This window comes from Myotis davidii, unplaced genomic scaffold (assembly GCF_000327345.1).
Source record: "Myotis davidii unplaced genomic scaffold, ASM32734v1 scaffold684, whole genome shotgun sequence".
NCBI lineage: Eukaryota > Metazoa > Chordata > Mammalia > Chiroptera > Vespertilionidae > Myotis > Myotis davidii.
Genome location: NW_006295564.1, coordinates 1,426,915 through 1,438,905, shown reverse-complemented (window position 1 = coordinate 1,438,905; position 11,991 = coordinate 1,426,915). Strand labels below are relative to the sequence as shown.

The 11,991-nt window shown below is 53.1% G+C and overlaps 1 protein-coding gene across 1 annotated transcript in view; it reads right to left on the bottom strand.

Annotated features, from left to right (window-relative positions):
• Nucleotides 1-11,991, bottom strand: part of WNT3 (wingless-type MMTV integration site family member 3) — a 38,732-nt gene that overhangs the window by 18,443 nt on the left and 8,298 nt on the right. The window lies entirely within an intron of this gene.

Below are 11,991 nucleotides of genomic sequence, written 5' to 3'. Positions count from 1 at the left end.
CCCCCCCACCCCGCCCCAAATCCATCAGCCCCAGTCCCGCCTGCTGCCGGGCCCTCGGCAGGGTCGCCGCCTCGCTCCCTCTGTCCTTTCTTCCAAGGGCTCATTACCCGGGCGCCTGGGTTTTGCCAGCATTTACTCAGTACCTATTAGGAGCTGCATTCCGGGTCCACGCAGGACCTCATTAAATGTTCCGGCACTCAAAGGGCTAGGTCACTGGTTCTCAACCCTGGCTGCACGGCAGATGGCGCGCGGGGGGGGACTTGAAACTACGGGTGCCTGGGCCCCAACGCCAGAGAAACAGTTTTAATTGGTCTGCGTGCTCCCTCCTGTCTGTGATACCCTTCTTTCCCCGGTTTAAGAGGAGGCAAGGTGGGGAAGCACTGTCCCAGGTCCCAGGCAAAGCTTTTTTTTTGGGAGACAGGGGGCCTCCTCAGGTGGGGTGCGGGGGGGGGGCAGCATCAGTCCATCCTTTCCAACCCAGGTTTTGTCCGTTCCCTCATTCTCTCTCCTGCCCCCTCAGCAAGTCTCCATCTTGACAGCAATGGAGTGAAGCATTTGGACCCACTCAAGTGTTTGGGCCCCTCCACTGCACAGCTGAGGTCTGAATCACATGCCAGTCAGCCGCGCACTCACGTTTTCTGTGATTACAAAACACGCTACCATGCATTGGAAAAGACAAGATAAAAAGTCTCTTTCAAAAGAAATCATTTCCTCCTACAACCTAATGCTTTACCTGGTGACGCCCTGACCCCCCAGCCCCAGCTGTCAGCCCTCCCATGCCTCCCCTGGTTTTCTGCCCTGATTTCCCGACTCCCTGGGGGCCCGCTCGCTTTTCTTAGCCCCGCAAATACGCAGGTATGTTTGGGAGTCAGTGGAAGATCTCTGCAGAGACGCAGGCCGCCAACAAACACTCTTGGGGTTCAAGGTACCAAGGCCTTTCTCCTCCTGGGATTGCTCATCTTCCTGGGCTCTTGTCCACAGTACCGTGTGTGTGCGTGTGCATGTGCGTGTGTGTGTGTGTGCGTGCGCGTGTGCGTGCATGTGTGTGTGCGTGTGTGCGTGTGTGTGTGTGTGTGTAGGACTCCGGGTTCTCCACTCCTCTCTTCACTGGACATACTTTCTCTCCACAAGTCCATAGTAGAGCCCTCCTGTCCACTCATCTCCTCTTGGGCTGTCTTCACTGCCGGCTCCCTCCCCTCCCCGCCCTGTGCCCAGCACCCTGTCATCCCGCCAGGCCAGGCTGGTCCCCGGGAGAGCACAGTGCCACAGGGAAGGTCTGTATTTTCAATCCTGTGCAGTAGTCACGTCCATTACAAAAGCAGAAAGGAATTTCTTCCAGGAGGGGAAACACATTGGACAGAAAAGATAAAATCATCACGTACACGCACACAAATAGCAAACATTTAAAGTAAAAATTTCAATGATCATTTCTCTACGACAAGGACATGTGTGCATCATGAGGGGGCAGATGAGCTCCAGGTAGGGATCCCTCAGGAATCACCTGGCCTAAGAGAAGGCGGGGGAGGGGCCCACAAGGCTCTGGGGAGATGAGGTCATGGGCCTGAGAGCTGTAAGTGAAGTAAGGGGATGCTTTTATAGGTGCCGACCCGGTGGTGAATAATACCATGCGGGGTGCATTTATTTGCGTAGAGGGTGGTTAATAAGGTTATGAGGAAATAATTTCTGAACTCTGCTATAAGGAAGGTGGCGAGGCACTGGGAATGGTTATCATTAGTAATAATAATAGCTAACATTTACTGAGCCCCGACTAGTGCCAGAAGCCATGGAAAGCCCTTGACACAGAATATATCTTTTAATTTGCCAAAGAACCCTATGAGATTATTGTCCACATTTGACAGGCGATGACATGGGTTCAGAGAGGCTAAGGAACTTGTTTGGGGTCACACAGCGAGGCAAGGGAGGTGCTGACAGGCTAATAAAGCCATAAGGGGAGGCATTTATTAGGACAAGGTCTCTAAGGAGCAGGTTGAGGACGGGCTGGAGGAGGAGGGGAAGGAGACTCAGGTCTGTCCTGCTCCCCGGGCTGCCGTCTGGGTTTACAGTCCCATAAACTCCAACACGAGGGCCTGGCCTATTGATCTTCTTTCTTTTGAATGCTGTCATGGACCTTCTCCACCTGAGGTCTGTTCCACTGCATGTCAGACGAGGCCAGACCTCCACTCGAGGAGGGATTTGTGTGTGAGGCGGGACATGTGGTTTCAGGACCTCTTCCAAGAAGCCAAACCCAACAGACGCTAACACATGTGGGCATCGATTTCCCAAGAGAGGTCGGGGTACATGACACACGTTCTAGCACCTTCCAGTTTGCACAGCGTTTCCCCCAAGAGCATCGTGGCTAATCCTCATCACCAACGAGGGAACTGAGGCTCAGACAGAGAACCATCAGCCAGGAAGAGGGGAAGCGGGGGTGGGGGGGTCCCTGCTCCCCATCTGTCTGACTCAAATCCCTACTGCTGTCAGTCGGTTATTTTGCTCTCTGTCGGTTCATTCCAGCAGAACGTACTTATTCAGCGCTCCCCCACCCTACCCCCGGGTGCTCTGCCCTGAATGGGCACCTGGTGGAGGGTACAATCTCATGGGCAGGCCACGTGCACAGGGACAGAAGGCAGGAGCAAGGAGGCCAGCCAGCTCACAAACCATCCTGGTGGCCACAGGGAGACCAAGGGAAGGGGACGGGGAACAGAGAGCCCATGAGACCTCAGCGGTGGTTTTGTGCCCTGAGAGAAAAGGAAGAGGAAGGGTGATTACTGGCGAGACACAAAACACCACCAAAAGCCAAGGAGCAAAGGGGGAAGGAGGCAGGGCCCGAGGGCCCAGCTGACGAGTTGGAATCCCACATACAGTGAAGTGAGGACGACCTGAAAGATGCCCGGGCCCTCCGCAGGGCCGGTCCCCCTGGAGGGGGCCTGTCCGAGCTGGAAGGAACACCGGCGGCATCGGGCCCCAGGTTGGGAGTTCAGTTGGGATCCCGTGGGGCTGAGGAGCCAAAGACCTCCGTCAGCTGTGAGGAAGGGCTCTGCCAAGTCTTTCTGGAACTCGGATCCTCCTTTGTTCACAGAACATTCGGACCGGACCGTGGAGAGGATAGGAATCTGAAATGCAGCACCTTCCCGGATTCTCACACTAGGCAAGCCTTGGGTGCTAGAGCAGCCTATGCATTCCGGGGACCCCCCTCTTCGGGCCGGAGAGGTCTCGGCCCCTTTGCTCACTCCCTCTGCCAGCTGCACCGGCTGCTTCCACTCCTGCCTCTGCCTGTGACACCTGGTGGGAAGGCTGACCCAGCCACCTGCTCTGTCCCTCTGAGCCACCACGTTGACTCTGTGTCTGTCCTCAGGTGCCAAGAGAGTAGCTGCTCCCCTGCACAGAATGAAGTCCCCCAACTTTCTCTGCTCCAAGAAAAACAGCCTCCTACGTTCACCACATTCTCCCCTCTTCCCCACACCTCTGTTGGTGCAGGAACACAGCCCTGCCCAGTGTGGACAGAGGAGAACGCTGGGCCCTGTGACTTCTGGGGTTTCCGCCCAAGCGGGGAAGAATGGGGTCAGCCTGTGGAGTCCGAGAAGGCCGGCTGGCCCCCGGGGAAGGGATTCCAGCATGCTCACCTCAGGAGTCGGGGATGGCCCCCAATCCGGAGGCCCCTGTGCCCATCCCTAAGCCGTGGTTGCTAGCCCTCAGGAAGTTTTCCGACTTTCACCTGGATAACTGGCCACAGGTGTCCTCCTGCCTCAAGCATTTCCTGGGCACACACAGGGGCCTGGGCAAGGTGCTGGGGCGGTGATGCCAAGCTGAATGCCAGGGCTTCTTGGCCCGGTCTGCAGCACTGTGGATTCCCGGGTGACCCTCCCGCCATGTATCCCAAAGGGAGTCCCGCCTCAGTGTCTACCTTATGGGGTCTACCATGAAGGTTCTGGCAACCCCGGACCGGACCTCTCAAGTAAACCATTCTCACCTGCCACCACTCTCTCATGCACACATGCACATAGAGCCAATCATGCAGCAACGTGGATTTCCATCTTTGGGGGAAGGACAGAGGATTAAACACACAACACACACAAAAACCTGAATTGGTTCTCAGTGGGGTGATTATAGGTGAAAAGAAGTAGAGGAGCTACTCAGCCCCCAGTGGTAAGCAACACTATTAGTGCTCACGGGCCAGGGCTGCCCCATCTGCCGGCCTGAGTCCTGGCCCAATGCTACCACCAGCTGCCTATCACCTATCGGCTGCCTATCACCTACCCGGTCCCTTTGGGAGGCCTCAGCTTCCTCATTGGGAAAATGTAAACCTCACCTGCTTCAAAGAGGCTGGAGGGAGGAGTCCTTGAAAGGATGTAGGTAAAGCTTTTATTACAATCGACAATGGTGGTTGCTGTTGCTGTTGCTCTGAGTGCTAACACAGGCCAATGCCATTCTGGGTGCCAGGCACTGTTTCATGTGCTTTACACATATGAACTCATCTAATCCTCCCCACAACTCTGTGAGGGAGACACTGTTATCATCACCCCCCTTCGGACAGGGAAATTGAAGTGCAGAGATTAAGTCATTTGCCCGAGGTCACCCCGGTAGTTAGACACATCCAGTCTGGCTCCAGAGCCTGCAGGCTTAGCCACAGTGCTCTGCCTGCCTCTGCGCGGAGCCGGGAGCCATCCATCATTCAGCAGCTGGGCACCGCGCTCCGCCTGTGGGAGTGCAGAGAGGGGAGTGTGACACGGTGCCTGCCCTGCAGGGGCTCCCATCTCACAGGGAGACAGATGCCCAAAAAGAAAATTACAGGAGGCCTCATGTGGAAGAGTGATTCATGCTACCAGAGGCGAGGGGGTAGGCTTTGTGGAAATACTGTTGAGGGGTCTGACACTGGCCAGATAGACGGAGTCCCCGGGGCACCAAGACCAGCGAACGGCCTCACAGCAGAGGAGATGCAGCTGGATGACTGACTTGTTGGCTGATTGCTCTATTCATTCATTCGCTCGCTGGCTGGTTCGTTCGTTCATGCATTCTCCTCACACCCCTCTGGGGTGGGTGCTGTGGGCTGAGCTGGTTCACACAGGATGATGTAAAAGTTAGTGGAGTCACAGCCAGATTGCTGAGAAGAATAAGACAACGAGGATAAACGGACATAGGAGAGGGGCAGGTGAATCTTCTAGATTCCATTTTCCAAGTGGGTAATACCTGTTACTTAAGGTGGGAGGGAGGCTCAGCTCTGAGAGGTTAAATACTTTTGGAAAACAGATTAAAGCAATGAAAACAAGGGTCATAAAAAGAAAGGAAACAAAGGTCATCCCTGGCCTCTGGGTGTTGCTAATATGCTAATGAGATGCTAATATGCTAATGAGCACCATTAACACCAAGAGGCCGGAAGTAGCAGGTGGCACTTCTCAAACTTATTTGACCCTAGAAGCTCTCATCAGCAGGATTACCTGGGATTGCCTTGGCTGCAAAGGTGTACAGATGAGTGGAGGGAGGGAGAGAGAGAGGAAGAGAGAAAGTAAATTAGGCTGGAGGAGGATTCCCAGGAATGTGGCAGCTCTAAGCTGGGTTTAGAAAAATCCTGGGAAGGTCATGGGCAGGTGGAGTGGTGATGGGAGAGAGTTTTTCCATAGGGAAAACTATTTATAGTGGGGGCCCAAGGAAGTGGAGTTTTGCCCCAGGGCAGGAAGGGAGGATGAGCAGGGCCCAGCCCTGAAGACAGAGACCCAGCAGGAGGCGGCTGCCACGTCTGCTATCTGATGTGGGCTGAGGAGCTGCGCGCCTTTCTCCCAGAGGGAAGGAGTCCCGGGTTGGGATAAACTTTAAGGTAGGGATTCACCTTCTGGTCTTCCCTGAAGTGGCTCAGGCAGGGTGGCCACGGGAACAAAGGGCAGGCCCTGGGCCGGGAGGGAAACTCGCCCTGGTTCTAGTGGGATGGGCCCTCCCCGAAAAAAAGTGGCATTATCTCTGGATAATAGTGGACAGGACGTTCACGGCCCGTGAGAGTGCATTTGAGGAGCAGAAAGGGAAGAGGTGGAGAAGGTGGAGAGGTGAGGCAGGGGAGACCCGTGTGGGTCTGGAGCTCCATTAGCTAAGTTTGCCAGTGATGCCCTCTGGCTCTTAGGCAGACACTATGAGGGACTGGAAGCTGAAGGCAGTAGGGGTGGGGGAGGGGTGGATTCACCCAGCCAACCTTACTCACTGTGCTTCACGGGGCTGTGTCACGGCCAGTGTCTAAGCCATTAGAGGACCATAGTAAGCACACACAGACCTTGGAACCCCAGTAAGAACTCTCACAGACACCACATTTGATCTATAGCAGCCCCCCGCCCATTCACCGGGGACACTTGCCAAGACCCCCACTGGACGCCTGAAACTGCCGAGTACCAAAACCTATACATACTATGCTTTTTCCTATACACACACATCTGTGATAAAGTTTAATTTATAAGTTAGGCACAGTAAGAGGTAACAACAAATAATAGTAAATTAGTCTTTTTCCAAAATATCAATATGCCAAAAATCTTTTGAATCATTTATTTCTGAAGTTTGCCATTTGGTAGTTTTAGACGGCAATTGCCTCTGGATAACTGCACCCGTGGAGAGCAGGTAGGAGGGAAAGGTGCAGCCTTCCGGGTTGTTTTCTTAAGAAAAAAAAAAAGCAATAGCAGATAGGAGAGAAAGCAACGCTGCCTCTCAGTATTTTATTTTTTAAAATATATTTTTATTGACTTCAGTGAGGAAGGTAGATGGGGAGAGGGAGAAACATCAACGATGAGAGAGAATCCTTGATTGGCTGCCTCCTATTGGGAATTGATTCCACAACCTGGGCATGTGCCCTTGACCAGAATCAAACCTGGAACCCTTCAGTCAGTCCTCAGGCCAACGCTCTATCCACTGAGTCAGACTGGCTAGGGCTGACCTACAGAATTCTTCTTTTTTTAAAAAATCTTCTTAAATTTACTAAGGCTAGTTTTGTGCCCTCTGACCTACAGAATTCTTAATTCATTCAGTGCTGACACGCCTTTAACTCAGTTCCTGTTTCTTATTTCATTTCAACCTCACATTTCAACTGCCCTGAGAAAAGGATTTTTACCCCCATTTTACAGATGAACAAATTGACATATTACAGAAACTATCCAAAGTTCCGTAGCTATGAAGCAGCACATCTGAGTTTTACCCCAAGCCCAGTTTAGGCCCAGAGCCTACCCACTTTCCAGAACACCAGGCTGCCTCCCAGTACAGAGGCTAGAAGCTCAAGTCTGGACCCTATGGGGAATCACAGAATGAGGGAAAGAAAAATGGTCCCAGGGAGCGGGGACCAGCTGAGCCGGACATGAGCTAGCTTGGGAAGAAGCCAGGCTCACTGGCCAACAACCAACAGAATGACCAACTGCGCTCCTGCAATATTCAGGCTCACTGGGGATACAAAGACATATAAAGCAGAATCCTGCCCTCAAGGGACTGATACTCTAGTTGGGGAGATAAGATGCCCATGAAGAGGTAACTAGTGACAGCCAGTAGGTCTTCCTGGGAGGGCCTCGTTGCGGCAACGGGAATCCAGCTGGAATTGGAAGACTGATTGGCAGATGGCAGATGACCTTCATCCCACCACCCACCTTAGAGGACCTACTGTGTGCCTCGTGCTTTGCTTGGTGATGTGGGTACAAACGTAATGGAAACCTGGTCCTGCCCACAGGGGGGGCTCACAGTTTAGTCAATAAAACAGATAGACCAAGTAGGGGGCGGAGCTCGGACCACGTGCTGAGGGAAATCTGCCCAGAGGAAATGGAGTCTGAACTGTCCTTTGAAGAAGGAATGGGAGTTCATAGAGGTCATTCCAAGAGAAGGCAGGGGCAAATGCAAAGGTCTGGAGATGGGAGGTACTATACAAACAACACAAATAGTAAAGCGAGATTAACAATGGCAAAACGTATGGGCACCAGACCCTGTGCCAAATCTCACAGTAGCCCTCATTTTACAGAGAGAAAACTGAGGCTCAGTAAGGTTCAGGTATTAAAGGCAGAACCAGCTAGAACCCAGGACTGATGCCCCCTGAGGCCCATGCTTCTATCCAGACAAGTGAAAGCTGGTCACAGGGTGGGGAAGTGGGGATGGGAGATGATTTAGGATGGAGAGTTAGGAAGGGGCTAGATCGAGCAGGGCCTCTGGGCCATGGCCATGCTGAGGAGTGTGGACAACACAGAGCTCCCGGCTGAATGCTCTTCTGATTGGGCCATTCATTTAAAATATGACAAGCCCTAGCCGGTTTGGCTCAGTGGATAGAGTGTCAGCCTCCGAACTGAAGGGTCCCAGGTTCGATTCCAGTCAAGGGCACATGCCCGGGTTGTGGGCTCGATCCCCAGTGGGGGACTTGCAGGAGGCAGCCGATCCATGATTCTCTCTCATCATGGATGTTTCTATCTCTCTCTCTCTCCCTCTTCCTTCCTCTGAAATCAATAAAAATATATTTAAAATAAATAAATAATTAAAAATGACAAAACCCACCAAACTCAAAGAAAGATCCTCTGAGGCCCAGAGTGAGTAAGACAAGGACCCAGCTTAACAAATAGAAACTTGAAGTTAAGAGTTGACAACAGACTACAAAGCCGCTTACGTGTTGCTAACGTAGAAGGCACTCAACCTGCTAAGGAAGGAACGTAAAGACAACAAATATTTATTGAGCATCTACTACGTACTTGCCAGGCACAGAGAACACAGCAAGACCGTGCCTGCCCTCGAAACACATGGAATTAAATAACAACAACATGACATGGGAAACCAGGATGGAGGCGAAGGAGAAGACAGTCGTGCCACATCAAGGTCAATACAGATGCAAGCGCTGAGCTTCAAGCTTGACTCCGGGTTCCCTAACAGCCAGGAACCTTTATCTGAAAGGAGAAGCCGCGCTAGTTCCCGGGGAGAAATAAAGCTAAATATTACATTGTAAAGGTCAAGTAAAAACTCATCTCTATCAAGAGCCACTAACACAAGATTGGTTTGGGCAGAATCCTCTTTCTGGCGATCGTCCCCTGGTATGTGCATGACACGGACCAGATGCCAAGGAGCAAAAAGGACCAGCAGAACGACAAAGCCTCTAGATCAGCGGTTCTCAACCTGTGGGTCGCGACCCCTTTGGCGGTCGAACGACCCTCTCACAGGGGTCGCCTAAGACCATCCTGCATATCAGATATTTACATGACGATTCATAACAGTAGCAACATGACAGTGATGAAGTAGCAACGAAAGTAATTTTATGGTTGGGTCACAACCTGAGGAACTGTATTTAAAGGGCCAGAGGGTTGAGAACCACTGATGGAAGGACCAGGAGGGGCCATTTCCTCTCCATCCCTCCTGTTTCACAGGGGAGGAAATGGAGGCCCGGGAAGCAGTGACTTCCCCAAAGCCACCACTCTCCCCTGCAACAAAGCGGTCACCGGGCCACTACGGCCGGCGTGGTGCAATCCCAGCCTGAGGACAGGTGGGGAGTGTGCCAGTGGCTTATACGTGGTCCCAAATAAGAGCCCTCTCAGAGGTTCAGCCATAGTGTCAATGAGCCCAAGGCAGCAGCTCTCAAGTTGAAGGTCAAATGTAATCACGCCACAAAGCCATCCTTTGAGAAACAAGGTAGAATAAGCAAATTCTTGCTCCAAAGAAGAAGCCCACTTCTGAGCCTGACTGGTGGCAGAAGGAACAAGCTTTGAGCCCAGCAGGACAAGGGCTCAGAGCACAGGCTGCAGGACCTGAGTCCGCATCTGTGAAATGGGCAGAGTTTGGTTCTGGATTATGATGTGCGACTTGGGACCAGCCCATAGCCACAGTCAACAAACATGCTGACCTGTTCCTGGGTGGAGAAACAAGTCCTGCCGAATGGGATTTTTACACCAAAGACTTGGACAGACACCTGAGTGTAGTGTGAGCTGGTGAACCTGGGGCACAGGTAGGGTACATTTGCAAATAGAGCTGGGATGGAGAAACCGAGGCTAAGGAGACCGCAGCCTTCTGAGGCCCCTCCACAGCTCCGGCTGTGAGCCACGTGGGCCTGGGCCACGTGGGCCTGAGCTGAGCAGCCGGCACCAGCTTCAGCGGCCTTTCAAAGTGAGCAGAAGCAATGTGCTGAGCCTCGAGTCACTCCTGGGGGGCGGGGAAGGGAGAGTTATTCATTCTGCTTATTCACTCTGCTCATGACACTGTCATGATTCACAAGTGCATCTGACACTCTCAGAAACCACTGAAGTCCATGCGCCTCTGGAGGGGTCTGACACGCATCACAGGGTTGTGTTCTTACTTACCGAGCCCTACTGTGTGCTGGGCACTGGGAAAGGGGCTCCCAGGTGACTAGCGCTCAGGGTCTCCCTTGGCGGGGGCAGCTAGTAGGCTAGCAGAGGAAAGTAAGACACGCAAAGCCCCTGGTCGAAGGCAGTGGGAATATGTGGCAGGTCTGTCCCCGGCGGAGAAAAGGAGGGAGGATGACACCCTCCCTGAGAGGGCAGTGGTTCGGAAATCTAGGTGGGCCTCCCAAAGGAGAAGGGTTTTGATCTGGGTCTTGAAGACAAAATAGAATTTCAGTGGTTGAGTGTGGGGAGGGGAGAAAAGGGTGGGAGAAGTATTTCAATGAACAGACACAGAAGGATGTGGGGGGACTTACCGGGGTCATGAAACATAACACTGACAGGTGGGTAGAGGCCAATCCTAGGGACCCTTGGTGCCTGACAAGAAGTGGGGAGCCATGGGAGGTTTTATTTATTTATTTACCGTTTTATTTATTTATTTAAACATATTTGTATTGATGTCAGAAAGTAAAGGAGAGGCAGAGAGAGAGAGAGAAACATCAATGATGACAGAGAATCATTGACTGGCTGCCTCCTGCACACCCCCCATTGGGGATCAGGCTCAAAACCTGCCCTTGGCTGGCATCGAACCCAGCACCCTTCAGTCCACAGGCTGACGCTCTATCCACTGAGCCAAACCGGCTAGGGCGTCATGGGAGGCTTTAGAACAGGGCGGAGACACGCTGAGAAAGCCAGGTGAGGGAGGTAAGTGGGCAGGAGCCGGACAGGGGGCAGGACGCTGGTTTGTGCGCGGCCACAGCTCCTATTTGCATCCCTAAAGGGCCTGCCAGGAGATTGGTTCTCCTCACTGCCCAGCTGCTCTGGCAGGTAAGTGGGACTCTGTGCCCAGAGCAGGCTTCACAGAGGGCCCCACAGACCTGGGTGTTGGGTCCTGTTGCTCACGTCCCCCTCTCTACCCCTAACACACGCACACACACACACACACACACACACACAGTCCGCCCGGTTTTTCCAGCCTAGCTCAAGTGAAGCATCTCCCAGTTTGAGTCCTTATCCAGGTGACTAGGGCTTCCTGATGACCACAGACCTTGGAAGAGCCCGTCTGCCTCCAGCCCTTTACCCTCAACCCTCGTCCCCTCCACCCACATCTGCCACCGTATGTCCCCGCCTAGAAATCCTACTCTGTGTCTGGCTCAGCCCAGCTCAGGCCTGTGATCTCTGTATGAGGTCGGGAGGGCTCCCAAGCCCCATGCCCTGAGCTGGGACCCTGGGCTACCCTGTTGCCCACTTGGCCTCAGACCTCTGCTCCCTCCCCGGGCACTACCCACTGCGCCCTAGAACCCCCACAGGAAGGAGCTGAGAACTCCCCTGTCTGTGCCCCTTTCCGTCCTCCTTTCCTGGAAATCTCAGCTCCTCAAGAGAGTCCTGGCGGGTCTGTTCTGAGCACCCTCTGGTCAGGGGTTGGCTCTGACTCCTCTTGTGGTGGGACCAGCGATGGTGTTACCTCCTCTAGGAAGAACCTGCAGCTTCTCAAAGGGCTTTCATAAGGATTATTCCTCCCGAAGCTCTTAGCAGCCCCGCTAGTAGGCAGGGCAAATGGTTGTTACTATCATCGCCCATTTTGCAGATGAGAAAATAGAGGCCTGGGGAAGGTAGAGACTCATCCATGATCTCTCGGCTGTTTGAGGGTAAAGGTTTAGCCCTCCCACCTTGC